Here is a 12,723-nt window from a genome sequence, read left to right on the forward strand (position 1 = left end):
TCCTTCGCTTGCTATACATTCTTTTTCTCAACCAGAGCCTCTAGTTCTAAAGACCAGAGCCTCTGGCCTTGGTTTCTTTGAAAGCAAAGTCTTCATCATTTCATTTCATATTTCATTTAATCATCCTTCACAACCAGAGCCTCTGGTTCTAAAGACCAGAGCCTCTGGATTTCAAATCCTTTGCAACCAGAGCCCCTCTAGTCTCAAGAGTCATTCATTTTCTTATCCATTCTCATACCTGACCATATTTCATTCTTTTTCATCGCCTTTCACAACCAGCGCCTCTGGTTGTATAGACCAGAGCCTCTGGTCATCCAACATCTAAACTCCTTATTGTTTTTAGGGGGAGTTTTTACATTTCATTTCATATCTCCATGCATCCTTTGAGGGGGAGCAAAAGTTTACATTTGTAAACTTGCATTTTCCATCCAGAGCCTCTGGTGATACTATCCAGAGCCTCTGGTCCCATAAAATGCTACATTTGAATATAATACCAGACCTCCTCTAGTTTTATAAAATGGATTGACATACTTAACCAAAGCCTCCACATCATGTCAATCCTGCATCACTACTTGTCTTCATCGACATTTCACCCATAACTCCTCTGGTTCCTCACTCAAGATATCATGCCCAACCAGAACTCCTCTGGTTCCTCACTCAAGATATCATGCCTAACCAGAGCTCCTCGGTTCCATGAAAATACAATTTTCACTTAAAACTCATCTACATTGAAAACAAATTTTAAAAGATTATACAAAATTGCAGCTTTTGTGACTAAAAACTATAACATCAGTTTTTAGAAGACCAAAACTTCGTAATTAGTATTAATCTTACAATTAGATGAGATTTTAAATTCCATTTTTTTTGGAAACATCTTCCACAAATCCCCGCAACAGAGACATACACCCCGGTCTACAAAATGCAAGGACACCGCCCAACCCTTTCGAAGGAAGGATACAGCATCAACAGACCACTGTCAAGAGCTATGCTCATTGTCATTCCATCAACAAGTTAGATACGCCAAGCCTATGAACGTTTCATGCTGTCCCAAGAACCGAGGGCAGCTACCACGGAGCACTTAGAACCGTCCCCCTCAAAGCGAGGGAGCACAACCATCGTGCTTCCCCCGGCCCTCACCAACATATTTTCCTACCTACTACCCAAAGGGTACCCACATCCACTATCCCTGGCGATCAAAGCCAAAGGGATATTGAAACAGGACGACCCAGTCCAATCCAAACCCAAGCTAGCCATCCAGAGGCCATCTTTCGAGCCTCTAGAGATGAACAAGCCGAGGAATCTCATACCCCATCACCCCTCTCTCAACAGAGAGGTAATGAAGAGATAAGAGCCCTTTTGCCTCAGGGCTCGCCACAAACTCTCACACACAAAAATGCATTCGTTGCTTTTGATGTTGAACCCATAGATCGTTCAGAGCGATCTTCATTTCGTGCACCACTATCCTCGGTATTTGATCTACCAAAGGGTACACACATCCAATTCAGTTACTCAGCCTCTGAAGCTGAAGAAGAGGAAGAAGATGTCCAAACATCACGAGATAGTTCTTCTCTCGAAGGCTATCAAGGACATGATGGAAGTCCTTCGCGGCCTACCTTCACACAAGGCCAAGAAGGCGCCTCAGGAACAGAGGCACAACCTGCAGCATCCGTTGCTGCTGGGGTTACCCCCTTAGCCGATCTAGTCACCAAGGTTGAGTTCCACACCTTTGTTGATACAGTTCTGTGCCTCATACTTGAGTAGCCGCCCGAGCAAACGACAACGCCACGATGACCAAGACCCCGATGATCAAGGTCTTGGACCTCGTGAGGGGGAGACAGAGGCGGCGACTGCATATACATCTCCATCCGCTGCACCAACGCAACCATCACCACCCCATCATCTGTCACCCAATGAAAACTTGGAAGTTGATGTTTTTCTAGATTAGTGTCTGTTCTTCATATGTATCTACATTAGACTTTGTTATTTCATTACTTAGGGGGATATTGTTAAATCCCACAATGCAAAATGTAAAAAGTAATGAAAAACAAACAAGTGATGAAGAACCARAAGACCAATGAAGACATCAAGGCAGAAACGACCAAGTCTGGATTCGACCATTGGATCGATGGACAGACTAACCAGAGGATTGATGGAAAGAACAACCAGAGAACCGATGGATGAAGTTAGACCATTGGATCAATGGAAAGAACAACCAGAGAACCGATGGACGAAGTTAGACCATTGGATCGATGAAAAGACCAACCAGAGGATCGATGAACATTGGACCGATGGACGAAGTTCAACCAGAGGACCAATGAAATAAGCATTTGCATCGATGCTCTAGACAGACAAACACTTAGAAGATTTTCTAAGTATTCATCCAAGCATGCAATGAAGATTTGAAGATAAGGATGAAATCATCACATTGATAATGACAGCTGAAGATGACAAATCAACAGCTGAAATTATAGTTTATCTTGTTAATAATGCTTATCCATGTAAAAGATAAACTTTATCTATTAGCTAGACTATTTGCTAGAAAGTAGCAATATATAGTTATCTTAGTATTAGCCAACTATTATAAATAGATGATTAGGTCTATTGTAAAAGCGTAAGTAAATGCGCATAGAGAAAAAGTCTCTTTTACGTATTTCATATCATAAAGTAAAACCTTTGAAGCTCAAAACTATTCATGAATGTTCTTATTTTATTTTTGAGTATTCATAACTTTCTTCGTAAAATCACTATAATTTGGTTATTTATAACTAGATTATTAGTGTTATTGAGAGATCTGAGATCAACAGACAATTCAAAGAATAAAACACAATAATTAAGATATAGAGCTTCTGTATGAATCATACAGAGCCTTTGATTTATAAAATTCCCAAAGTATGAAAAATCCTTTTTTTTTCACAACCAGAGGTCCTCTAGTCCTTATGTAAGACCAACCAGAGCCCCTCTATATGTATCAAAACTTTGATAGAAACTTAGGCAATAAATTCCTCTAATGACAAACCATTTGCCCCTTCTCAATAACATCTAAATTATTATTTCTAAAAAGAACAATATCTCTAATTCATCAAGTCATAAAGAAATGATGATTTAGAGTCATTGTATCTAATTAGTAATAATAACAAGAGCTATAATAATATCCACATATGACAATGCCTCCCTTATTCCAAGGTACACCTCTCCTTGATATGCCACCCTTATTCCTCCATTAAAGTAGGGTTACATGCCAGAACAGACATAAGTCATCACGTCTGGAAGTACCCATCACCCAGTTCCAAGCCAGAACAGACAAATGTCACCACGTCTAGGGGAACTACCTCTTAAAACAAGTTTCATACCAAAACAGACTTACGTCACCACACTTGGTAGAAACATTTCTCAAAATATAGTTCCATACCAAAACAGACTTATGTCACCACGCTTGGTAGGAACATTTCCCAAAATACARTTYCATACCAAAACAGACTTAYGTCACCAYGCTTGGTAGRAACATTTCCCAAAATACARTTYCATACCAAAACAGACTTAYGTCACCAYGCTTGGTAGRAACATTTCCCAAAATACAGTTCCATACCAAAACAGACTTACGTCACCACGCTTGGTAGAAACATTATCTTTTCATATTTAAAAGATATAAACATATCCCTTTAAACAATAACAAAATAAAATTCAAATATAATTGTTAAATTGTGAAAAATCCCAAAAATGCCAAACACTTGACATCTTCTACAAATAGTTGTATCCAGACCGGCTGTCCGGACAACACATGTCCGGACAAGCTTGGTGGGACTCCCTATCCGGACATCACTTGATAAAACAACACCCTATCCGGACGTACTCCTATCCAAATAATACTTATTCAATAAAGTTGAACATAATTGAATCCGGTCAATACTTAAATTAAAGGAAAACAATTCATATACTCACATCCGGTGGACTTTTGGCCGGACTTACTTCCCTTCGGTCAAGACTATGGCCGGATAGACTTCAATCCACCATGACCGGACTTACTCTTCACCGGTCAACACTAAGGCCGAATTCACTATTTCAAGATTTCACAAACACCTTGTCCGGTCAACACTATGACCGGACATTCCCACTCCGGTCAATACTATGGCCAGAGATATACTTAATCCGGTCAACATGCTTTCAAGAACAAAACAGAATTTCAATATACAGAAAATGAAATTCGTATGCATTAAGATGTTTAAAACCACTCACCTTATGCAAAATTTGAAGATGAAGGAAAAACCAAATTAGTTCTCCAGATAAGCAAGCAAAACACAACTCTCTCTCAGAAATTCCTAAGGTGGCAAGAAGAGCTTGCCTGCACCCCCTTCCCCATTATTTATACTTTCCTAAAAAGGAAAGTCGGCTACCCAAAAAGTAACCAACATGCATGCATCCAAAAATTCAGCCATTCATGCATAAGCATGGCTCACATCTTATGCATACATTTAAATCATATGCATATGCACTCACATATTAAATCATGCATATATTCTCATGCATGAAAATTCATATACTCACATGTTTAACTCATGTAAGCATGTATCCACATAAACAATTAATCACATAATCACATAATAAATACCTCAGGTGATAACTAGAACTCGGTTATCACAATGCATATTCAAATATCTGTAGGGAACTCCTACTATGGGCCTTCAATATCCCAAGAACTCAGGTTTCAATCTAATTGGTTATATGGATAGTGATTTTGCAGGTTACAAAATTGATAGGAAAAACACCACTGGAGGTTGTCAGCTTCTAGGTGGAAAGTTGGTGAAGTGGACAAGTAAGAAACAGAACTTAGTGTCCACATCAACTGCTGAGGCTGAATATGTTGCTGCCAGAAACTGTTGTGCTCAAATCTTGTGGATGAAAAACTAGCTCAGTGACTATGATCTTCAGCTCTCAAAGATCCCTATCTATTGTGATAGCACCAGTGCCATTGCAATTGCAAACAACCTTGTTCTTCACTCCAAGACCACACATATTGAGATTATATATCATTTTATTAGAAATCATGTCATTAATGGTAATATTGAACTTCACTCCATACTAACTGAGTACCAACTCCCTGACTTTTTTACAAAGCCTCTCGATGAGACAAGATTTAACATCTTAATCAGTGAACTTTGAATGCTGAACATTAAGAATTAATTCCTTTAGCTCTAGGCCATACTCAGTGATATATAAGTGAAATGATTTAGTGTTCTTATTCTATCATTGAGCTTTTGAGTAAATATATCTTTCTCTCTAAGGTATGTATACTTGTTTTCTTTTCTAAAATCTTAAAACCATCACTGAATCTTTTCATATTCAGTGAACAAAATGTTTTAAAAGAATTTTTTCAGTCTTTCCTCCTATCACTGAACCTTTAAAGTAAATATATCTCTCTAAGGTATTTTTACTTGTCTTTTCTTAAAACAAAACTATCGCTAAATCTCTTTTATTCAGTGACCAAAATGTTTTAAAGGTGAAATGATTTGATGTTTCTTTATCACTGAAATCCTTCAGCTAATGTATCTTACTTCTAAAATATGTAATTCTTTTCTTAACTTAAAACTAATTTCTTATAACATCATTAATCTTTTTATTGAAATAGATGTCGATACACACACGTCCTTCTGACACACGCAACCCATTTGTATTCCATCCAATCACAGGATGATGATGTGCAAAGTTTTTCATCATTGCACATCTTTTCAAAGAGTCGTTTATCCCTCTCTCTTCTTTCCTTTTCATCCTACCTATAAATACATGAGATATCCTCTCATATTTCTCTTTACGCTTACAAAAACCCTGAAGAAATTTTGCTCTCAAGATTTTCTGCAAGAAAGAACTTTCATAACATTCAAACAGTTTCCCTTTCTCACTAAACGAAATAGGTTAGTAATCTTTTAATATTTAGTTGTTCTTATTCTTCTTCGAAACCTTGTTTGACATTTAAGAACATTCTTCCTTCTCTTAAATATAAACAAACAGATTAAAGAATCATTCTTATTCTTGATCTTAATCTAAGTTTATAAACACTAATCTACTTGAAAAACCCTAAACTCGTTCTGGATTTTTCAAAAGAAGTTTTTTTTCAAAACCTTTTCATATAGTGCTTATCTAACAAATTCTTTGTTACTTCTTCCTTTGTGTTCTTTCTTTCTTTTTACAGAAGTGGCTGATAAGAACATCAACTTCTCAATAGACGAAATCTCCTTCAAGCCAAACAACCACGTTGGCTTGCTCGAAATACCTGCAAACAAACCCTATTTCGCAGACACATCTAGGTTCCTCAAGAACTCTGTGCTAGGACACACCCTCTCCTTGGAACCAATCATGGTTAAAGAATTCCTTCAGTAGTTTTGGTTCACTGCTGAAACTAAGGAAGAAAAAGACAAGGTTAGGAACCCGGTTGAGAAGATCTCCTTCACCTTCAACCAGATGACTGTCAGCTTTGGCATCCTAACCGTCGAAGCTGCCCTCCATCTCCCAAAGACTCTTGATGATCCCAGTTTCAAGTCTTTAACATCAATTCAGATTAAGATTCAAGAACACAAAGATATATTCAAAGATGTTGGCATGTCATTGATATTCAAGATGATTACAAGTGTTCTTGATCTCTCTCAATCACATATACATAGAATGTCTAAGATTATCAACTGTTTACTCACACAACTGTTTCTAACTAACTAAACTAACAACAACTTACACTATTTATACCAATCATTTAGAAAGAACAAACTAACTACAAAGCATATAAAACACAATATAGGACTTAAATACAACATTTTAGACCCAACAATCTCCCCTTTTGGATTCAAGTCCAAAAACAGCAAATTCTTCAGATCTTTAAGATTTAGCATTAACAACAACGATCTTCAGAATTCATTTAGAAAACTTGATATCTTAAAAATTGGATCTTTTAAGTCTTTAACAATCTCCCTCTTGAGAAAACTCTTTCTATACATGTCTTTCAGACAATCTTCAAAACTTCTTCATAACATTTTCAATCTCGAACAATCTCCCCCAATTATTGATCATCTTCAAAAATTTACAAGTTCCCCTTAAACTTGATAAGTTCTTCTTTTCAACTTTCAAGCAATCTCCCCCTTTCTTTCAAATTAGAGATAATCTTCATATTCACTCCCCCTTAATCACAACAATTCAATAATCTTCAGCAATCAATAATAATCTTCAGAAATTTTCTACTCCTCCACGAATCAACAAATGATAAAGCAACAAATGCTTCAAAATAAGCTCAATAAGATAAACAGTGGGGACTACACAAATTTATCAGACTCGATTGTGATAAAAAAAGACTTGAAAGGAGGACATATATCCTTTTTTTTAATATCAGTATCTCCAAATGAGAAACCAATAGATGATGAGATGTGTGCCCCAAGTGTTAATGAAACACCTATATTTTGAGAGATAAATGAGTAGTTGATGGGGTTTTAAACAAGAGTTGGCATGGGCTTTGCCTTTTTCAATAATAGTCTCGAAACAATTGAGAGCTAATAGATTATGCAGTTTGCTTGGATTATAAAGGATGGATCAGGATTTTGATATTCTTTTAATCCTGTACACAACTTACATCAATTCTTTTAAGCTCACTTCAACTACCCTTCTCTTTTTCATTTTCAGCTCAGCACACAAACCCATTTTCAGATAAGTTCACTCAGTATGGTTGTCTTCATGTGTAGGGCTATCGGTTCTGATAGTCCATAGAGGTTTATCTTATAAGCACCCAATCCCTCCTAAAATATTATATTGTAAGATCAATGAAAATGTATTTAGTTAAGCTCAATTGATCACATGAGTTTGATCAAAAAGATATCACGATTAATCGCATGATGAATATTCAAGGAATTATAAAAAAAATCATGTATGTAGGGAGAAATGAATGAAAATATGTAAGAACAAATTTACATATATAACAATCAAAGAATAACAAAGTATTCATCAACAAAGAATTATTTACAACAAGTTCTGAAAACAAATTTGAATAAAAATGAGCGTATTATCACCAAAAATGAATTTTGCATTATAGAGACGTGACAATAACAAATTGAAGAACAATTGAATCAGGTATTTGAATTATGTATGAAGAGAAAATATGCATGTATTGACTCAATGAAATACCTGATCAGAGATATTACTCGTTATAGACAAAAATAAAAAGAATTCATTTAAAAATCGCACTTCTGAGAATAATAAAATCATTTTAAGTTCAAAGAAGTGGTTTGAACATTTAAGAAAACATGTTGATATACCTAGAAGTTGTCCTTATTCTAAGCTTATGAAGCTAAAGATTAGAAAGATATACCTGAGAATGAGATCAGATCAAAATAATGATTTTGATATGCTCCCCCTTGACAATACAACTTACAGTCTCATACAAGTGGTTAGTATATGACAAATAAGACTATTAAAGATCAGAATTAGATTCAGACTCCCCCACAACATATGGATTAGATTTTCATACAGACAGATTTAACATTCCAAGCTTGCTTACTAAACATGAAAACTTTTTCTCATTGAGTGGTTTTGTAAAAATATCAGCAAGCTGGAAATCTGTTTGTACAAAGTGCATTTCAATTGATCCTTTTTCAACATTATATTTGATGAAGTGATACATATATTGATGTGTTTGGTCTTAGAGTGTTGAACTGGATTAGCTGTTATAGCAATAGTGCTTTATGAATCATAGTTGATAGGGACTCTGTTGAATATGTATCCATAGTCTTGTAGTTGTATCTTCATCCACAGTACTTGTGAACAGCAACTGTATCTTCATCCACAGTACTTGTGAACAACAACTAGTTGTTGTGATGTATTCATCCTCTGCAATAGAAGTTGAAACACAATTCTGCTTCTTAGAAATCCAACTGACTAGCTTGTCACCTAAGAATTGACATGATCTAGATGTGCTCTTTCTGTCCATCTTACAACTTGCATGGCCAAAATCTATGAAAGCAGTTAGCTAAAAACCAGAATCTTTTGGTAACCAAAGGCCAACCTTTGAGATATATTAAGATTCTTTTGACCGCAGTAAGGTGTGACTCCTTATAGTTAGTTGGTATCTTGTACAAAAGCATGTTGCATACATTATATTTGGTCTACTTGATGTTAAGTATAATAAAGATCCAATCATGGCACGGTAATTTTGTTGGTCTATAAATTTTCCAAATAAATCTGCGTCTAATAAAGTTCCAGTAGCCATTGGAGTCTTTATCGAAGAACATTAAGGCATATTAAACTTTTTCAAAATATATTTGACATATTTTGATTGATTAATGAATATGACTTCAGGGAGTTGTTTTACTTGAAGACCAAGAAAGAAATTTAACTCACCCATCATACCCATTTGAAATTTAGATTGCATTATGTCTGAAAAGTTCTTGCAAAACTTAGGATTTATAGAACCAAAATGACGGTTGTCAACATAAATTTGTATCAAGATCAGATGCTTACATTGCTTTTAAAAAAAACGTAGTACCAATCGTACCTTCCTTGAAACCAGACTTTAGTAGGAACTGGGTTGATGTGTCATACCATGCCCTAGGTGCTTGTTTTAAACCATAAAGCGCCTTGTTTAGGACACATTCATGATCTGGCTTTTCAGAATCAACAAAACCTTATGGTTGACTCACGTAAACTTCTTCATGAAGAATAACATTTAGAAATGCAGATTTGACATCCATTTGGTATATCTTGAAGTTCTTGTGAGCCGCATATGCTAAAAATATTCTGATAGCTTTAATGCGAGCAACTAGAGCAAAGGTTTCATCACAATCAATACCTTCTTGTTAACAATACCCTTTTGCAACAAATCGAGCTTTGTTTCTCACAACAATTCGCATTTCGTCTTTCTTGTTTCAAAAGACCCATTTTGTACCAATAATTGATTTATCTTTATATCTTGGCACAAGTCTCCAAACTTGATTTCTTTCAAACTCTCAAAGTTCATATTGCATAAAATTAATTCAATATGGATCTTGCAATGCCTCAGATGGCTTCTTTGGCTCTATAGCACTAAGAAAGTTAACGAAAAGACACTCCTTCGCGGTAGCAGATCGCGTTTGCACTCTAGAATTTACATTACCAATTATTTGCATCGGGGGAAGATATTTAGTCCAAATGTGTGTACAAGGTAAGGGTTGAACATCAATTAAGTTGTTCTGATCATCATACTCGTCGGATACAACTTGTATCTCAGCTTGAAGTTTTGAGTGTTCAACTTCATCAGCGGGTAAAGTAGACTCAGATTGATCAACATTGGATTAAACAATTTTAGGTAGAGTCTGTGCTTCATCTTGAACAGGCTCAATTTAAGTAACCTAAGCAATTTCTAGATTAACATCATTTGATGTTGAAAAACTAGCTTCAGATGGTCTGGAAAGTTGTGTAACTTGCGGAATCGGAACCACTGGTTCATTAACTTTGGGTAAGTTAGAAATATTGAAATCTCCAATAATATCCCAAGTTAAATCAAATGCATCTTTAAACAATGAATTTAAATTTGATTTAACAGTAGAGTTTGAATTCATTATCCCGTTTTCTTGCACAGGTTCTACACTGATTTGTATAGAAGCTGAAGGTTGTATATTAAGTCCTGAACCGTGTTGTTCAAAAATTGAAGACTCATCAAATCTAACATTGATGCTTTCAATTATAATCTTTGTTCACTTGATGTATACTATGAAAAGCTTTTGACTTGATGGAATATCCAATAAAGTAGCCTTCATCAGCCTTTTTTTTTATATCAAACTTCCTCAGATTGTTTTGATCGTTCAGCACGAAGCATCTGCAACAAAAAATATGATAGAATTTAACATTAGGCTTGCGATTGTTAATTATTTCATAAGCAGTTTTATTTAATCTTTTGACAATGATGGTGTGATTTTGTGTGAAGCATGTAGTAGAAACAGCTTCAGCCAACAGATAAAGAGGTAAGCCAGAGTATGCAAGCATTGTGAGAGCAGCTTCTACCAATATTCTTCTTCTTTCAACAACTTCATTTTGTTGTAGAGTTTGAACGACAGAAAAATTGTGAGAAATCCCGACAGATTGAAGAAAACTTTGGTGGGTCTCATTTGTAAACTCTGTGCCATTGTCACTTCAAATCTTTTGCCCAGGAAGTTGTAGAAGAACTTGAATGCGCTTTATAAATGAAATAATCAACTCTAGCGCATCAGACTTGGCTCTTAGAAACTCCAGCCATGTATATCTGGAATATTCGTCGACCATCACCAAATTGTACTTTTTACCACCTAACAATTGTGTTCACATTAGTCCACACAGATCCATGTGAATCATCTCGAGTGGAGATTTGTAAGACAATTTAGTTTCGGCTTTATGAGAACTTCTAGTCATCTTGCCCATTTCACATGCAGAATACAAAAATCTTAGTTTTGGTAGACCAATGACTAAATTTCTGCTTACGAACTTGTTGATATCCTTGAAGTTTTGATGAGATAATTTGTGATGCCATATCCAACTGTCTTCCTTTGTTGCCTTTGATATTAAGAAGATAGGCCGAGAAGCAGTCAAAGTTGTGAAAATCATCGCATACAGATTACCATATCTTTTAGCTCGAATAACTTCAATTCCTTCCGAGTAAACTATTGCACATCCAATAATAAAGAATTTGACATTAAACCCATTGTCACATAAATGGCTTATACTAAATAGATTATGCTCCAATCCTTCAATATAAAAGACTCTTGATTGTAACGGTGCCATTTGACAATGTGCCATAACCTATGACAAATCCTTTTTCCTTGTTACCAAAAGTGACTGTTCCTCCAGGCTTTTCTTTAAAATCACTTAGGAAGTGCCTGTGTCCTATCACGTGTCTAGAGCATCTAGAGTCTATTATCACACATGATAGTCATGTAGAATCAATCATAGAGATGTAGGTACCCATTTCATAATGGGTCATGGTGGGTTAGGAATCACATTAGTAGACATAGACTTTATGCGCCACTCATATTTTTTCTTTGGAATCTACTTCAGAACAAATTTAACATCAAAAAAATTTTGGTTCCTCTTTTTGAAATTTTGAGTTTGAATTTTTTTTCTTTGAAGCACTCTTCTTTTTTTGAAATTGAGAACCATTTACAACTTTGAACTTATGTGAAATGTTTGATTGAAAATTAGAATCCTTTGATCTTATTCGTTTTTTGCATTTGGCATTTATAGCAAGAGAATTTGAACCATAATAATTGCAATGTATATGTTTATTATCAACAAACAAATGATTTGGATGTGAAAACTTTTTAACATTCTTCAATTCAGATTCCAGATTACATTTTGTTTTGAATGAATTACAGTTGCAACTATTATTGTTTACTTTCAATTTCTTTACAGAAGAATTAACATTTGAAAGATTTTCGGGTTTCTTCTGTGAAAGATTCTTCTTGCTAACTTTGCCATGCTTTTTCAGATCTGTTACAAAAAAGATTTTGAATTAGTAGACTGTTTGATAGATAAACATTCAGCTTTTACATTTTTAACGGGTTTGACAGATTTATGAGTAGTCTTAGAAATATTTTGAAATTTAACTTTAGAAGACTCTCCTATCTAAAAAATGTTATCAGAAAGATTTATATTGTCAATAACAATGGATTCAATTTTGGAGACAATCTGAATAACCTCTGAATTTTTATCAACTGAACTTAAAGATGTTTTGATGTTCTCTTCAAGCTT

This window comes from Cynara cardunculus (genome assembly GCF_001531365.2).
Source record: "Cynara cardunculus var. scolymus isolate 2C chromosome LG 1, CcrdV1, whole genome shotgun sequence".
In the NCBI taxonomy this organism is placed as follows: domain Eukaryota; kingdom Viridiplantae; phylum Streptophyta; class Magnoliopsida; order Asterales; family Asteraceae; genus Cynara; species Cynara cardunculus.